The sequence below is a fragment of the Triticum dicoccoides genome, chromosome 6B, assembly GCF_002162155.2.
Source record: "Triticum dicoccoides isolate Atlit2015 ecotype Zavitan chromosome 6B, WEW_v2.0, whole genome shotgun sequence".
NCBI classification, from domain to species: Eukaryota; Viridiplantae; Streptophyta; class Magnoliopsida; order Poales; family Poaceae; genus Triticum; species Triticum dicoccoides.
In genome coordinates, this window is record NC_041391.1 from 716,874,828 (window position 1) to 716,879,572 (window position 4,745).

Genomic DNA, 4,745 nt, shown 5'->3' on the forward strand with positions numbered 1-4,745 from the left:
TCGCTATTATCTAGCATCCCTTGACCTTGTCTCTTCGTCACCGCCACCACCGGGCAAACCCCCTCGTGGTAGTCGGCGGTAGCATCCCTTGACCTTGACCTCGGGTGAATCTCTTCGTCCCTGTCCCGGCCTCATCCCGACGTCCTCCTTTCCTCCTGCTCGTCCGCCAGAGTTGCCCGGCCATGTGGCTCTGGCCCGGCCTCGTCAAGGCATCCTCCTCTTGTGTGGCTCGTCCATCGGAGGTGCCCTGCCATGTTGATCCCGACCTTGGGTGCCACAACCGTTCGGGAAAATGCCCAACAAATGGGATCGCCCCTGTGTCGCATGACTCAAGCGACGCCTTAAGGAGGACTTCACCAGCGCCATGCCCTCCATGGATCCTCCTTTTGCGCAGTCTGTGTGCCACTCGGTAAAGCCCTAGTGTCGGTGCTAAATCTGATATATCTCGCGGTAGGGGTCCTAAGCTAGGCGTCTTGGAGTGATGGTAACATGGACACATGATTTTACCCAGGTTCAAGCTCTCTCTAAGAGATAATACCCTACATCCCACTTTTGATTATATTGGTATGGGGTATAGACAGAGTACATATATCTACCACGAGATTGTTGTAATGAGTGTGAGATCTCATATGATCTATTGGCTAGCCTAAGCCACGGTTTATATAATACACGAGAGGCCTAGGGTTACAACAGTCCTTGTCTTGCGCGCCAAGTCTTGTGGAATCTCCCTTGCATGTGTCATGGGCTGCCTAAAGTGGCCCATTAGTGAAATGTCATGGCAGTCCTCGGCCCGACCCACCTGGTCGGGAGACGACATGGCGAGTACTCCCTAGTCTAGTACTACATTAGTAGCCCCTTTAACCGGTTCTTTTGAACTGATCTTCGTCTTCGGCCATCGGTCTTGAAAGTTGGTTCAACAAGTATTCACATCTTCGATCTTGAGGATCGCCAAGGTGTATCCAAAGAGTTCACATGTCGGGTATCCCGAGGAGTTCACATGTCGAGCATCCGAGGAGCCCCTTTAAGCTCCTGGCTTTTATCAATGCATTGTTATTTTTACGCCATACTTTGGGTTTCAAAGTTTTTCCCATGCGGCGACGTCCTGTTGCATCCAAGGTGTCTTTTTGTAGCCGAGCTCCAACGCCAGTCGGCTTCCGAGGTGTCATAGATTACCCTGGTCTTGAAAAGGTTGAAGGAGTTCAATAGAGCTTAATGCCGGAAAAGTCCTCTATGGGGCCAGCCATTCGCATCTGAGCTTTATGTTGGACTGCTTCCGAGGTGGTGCACCACTTTAGCCTTGGGCTGATTTTTTGCGGATATTTTTTGATTGGTGCACTTTATTCTCCGCCGAGATGTATAGCCAGTAGTCCTTAAGGTGTGTGCTGGCCTAAAATCCGAAATGCACCTAAAGGATAACAAAAAATCGTTGATACTTAGGAATGGAAATGCGGTGCTCAATAGCTCCAGAGACTCAAGTTGGGTGTGGCCGACCAACCTAAGGATCGTACTCTCCTCAAAAACTGCTTTGCACTTTAAGTTTTCTGCATTGAATCGTCAAGGCAGTAGCCCCCGAGCCACTGTCCGGGTGGCAACACCTGATCAGGGGATCGATGTATCCTTTTAATGACTTCTAATTGAGAAGCGTGAAGCCCAATAGCCCCCGATCCTTAATTCGGCCACGGATCGACATGTGCTTGACACAAAATTTTGTTACGTTTGACACGGACTTCTCGGAAAGAGAATAAAGATCTCTTAAAGTAGCTGGAGCTAACAAAAGCCAAGCTTTCCGAGTCGCAGAAAGAAGTGGCCGAAATCAAGAGATTCACCCGCGAGGCACATGGTAAGTTTAATAGTTGACATGTACATGTGATAACAATATGATGATTTCTTGCATAAACTGTATGCTTTTCATTAGCAGTGAAGATGATAAGTCATCTTGAAAAGGACCTTGATGTTACTCGAGAAGCTTATTCTTACGCCGAAGCGCAAGAGGAGGTAGGTTGTCGGACACATGCACGGAAAATCGATGAATGTAATCAGCTCAAGGCCGAGAAGGACCAATAGAAATCAATGGAGAAAATTTTCTAAGCTCAGTGGCCCAATGAACCTCTGCCAAGGGATATGACTGAGCTCAGTAAATGCCTGAAGGGGGCCAGGCATCGGATTTAGACATGTAAGGTGCGAGTCTACCGAGAAAGTGCTCGAGAAGCATGGGCCATGGTTAAGACACACTATTGTCTACTGAAGACCGATGAGCTTGCCAAGGGCGACCTCAAGGGGCTTGATGGAAAGGAAATCAAAGTCAACGGGAATTACAAGAGCGTGATGTAAGCTGCTCGGCGAATCGAACAAGATTGTCTCCTTGATACCCTTAATAGATGGCCTTGAATAGATTTTGTAAGCAGTCTATGCTGAATGATCACTTTATGTATCTATATAATTTTGTCATTTTGAATGCTCAAATCTACAGATGTTATACTTCGTTAACCAGCCATCAGGTTGTACCTCCTCGGCTAGGGGACAAGGAGTGTGCCCAATGTCGGCCCAAGTCCTTGGGCAACGGTTATAGGGGACAAGGCAATTCGGCTATAAGGTCAAAACGCAAGTCTTGCAGAGAGTTATATTATATTGTTGTTTAACGCAGGTCACATCTTTGGCCTAAGACAGCTAGAACCGAATGGTCTTGACCATGTAATAAGAGGGTTGTTCGTGTATAGCAAGTACTCGGTTAGAAAAAGAAGAAAAATAAGTCATTGGTTTCCTGAAACCCTACTCAGTGTGCTCCTCTGTTTTCCTGAAGCGATGCTCTGTTTTTTCGTGCGCATGTGTATGTCACCACCAGCAATGGAGTGATTCTATGGGACAACATATGGTGATGTTTGCGCAGCAGGATAAACCGGCCATGGTGACCTAAGTAGCTTCTCGAATGTTGTCCAACCAGAAGCAACAATATATCGTCTCTTAAGCTACAATTTATTGTTAACACATAATGTACCATTCATGCATACTACCAAAGAGATGTATCTTAAAACAGTTGCAACTTGAGAGAGACAGACTCAGTATGAGCAGCTAGTAGCAACTCTCCCGTTGGCATGTTTCCCCGCCACAAAGAACATACAGGTCTAGATCGAAACTCCATACCGATGTGCTTATAATACAATGAATTAGGTAGTGGAACTTTCGAACAAATGTCCTGTGTCCTCAGGAGAGAGCTGGCACAACATTATTTACCAAAACTTGGGTTCATCAAGCTTTGAGGCATGCTCACAGATAGCAAGAGCTCTAGAGTCAACAGCTTCATTTTTAGTGCCGGGGAAGGCCCCGCGGGTCTTGGAAAAAGCTCCATGTGTCTTGTACCTTGCATTCTTGTCACCCACCTCAATGATTTGTTTCTTCAAATCTTGCATCTCATTGCCAATGCGATGGCGAGTCTTTATCTTCCCCAACTTCCCTAATTCATGCTTGACCTTCTTCATAAAGCCATCTGGCTTAGCGTCTTTATCATCGTCGCTTTGCATGAAGTCTTCGATGGTGTCCTCCATGTCATAGGAGAGCGCCCTCACCGCCGCTGTATAACTTTATCTTCCACATCGAGATCCTCGCCCTCTGACATTTTGAGGATAAACATGTGCATGGCATCAAATTCATCAAGCCTCCCCACGTTGCTCAGGAAAAACTCTTTTGACCCAAAAGACGCGGCATCTTATATTCACTAATGAGTGCTTAATCGTGTCATGTTGTTACATTCCAACTCAGGCTATATCTTAATCACTGCTAATTAATTTCAGTTTAACCGCTTAGCTTAACAAGTCTTATCAACATGTTCATCCAGCCTAGGTCCATGAAACTAGTTTTTCTTACCGTAAAGATGAGAGCTTATATTTTTTGTAGTTGGCGCAATAATTAGTGACTTGATAGACAACACAGGCTTATTTTGCAGTTACTCCCTCTATAAAAAAATATAAGATCGTTTAGACGTGTCTAAACGATCTTATATTTTTTTTTACAGAGGGAGTAGTTCACTCATCTCTCACCGTGACGTGATGCTTAATTTTAGTGGTGATAATAGTTAAAGATGATGAAGGGTGGCCTTGGCGCAGTGGTAAACCTGCTGCCTTGTAAGCATGAAGTTTTGTGGAGAGAAGAGTTGACAAAGGACTCGTTCTGCTGACTGATACAACTTGTGCATTTTATTTTTGCGAGCAGAAAGAGAATTTGTTAATCAAGCGGCGTCCAAGTCTGCCATACAAAGGGCAGGAATCTCATCAGCAGATACAACTTGTGCATTTCCAAGACAATAGCATCATGATCTACCCTGGGGATAGATAATTTCACTCAAACCAAACTCAAACTTAGCTCCCCATCTACACCCTGCAAGTAGCAGCATGATGAATGAAGGTTCGTATAATATGGTGCATAGCTAATTTGCAGCTCCCCATCATTGACAATTAAAAGCAGCCGCCAAATTGCCGTTCAAAACAAATCTATCTATCTACATAGATAAGGTTTGAGTGATTAACATAAGTTTGTTGCACCTATCGATCTACGAAAACTAACCAAGAAAAAACACTATTTGCAGATGAAGCATCCGGGAAGGTCACTTCTACAACAGGGCTGACAAGGACTTGTTCTTCAGACGGAAGCAACTTGTCCAACTATAATGTAGTATAAACCAATGATGTAAGGTTGTGTGAAGGCCGGCGATGAGAATCGGGGTGCGGGAAGAGCACGGCGAGGGGTGGCGA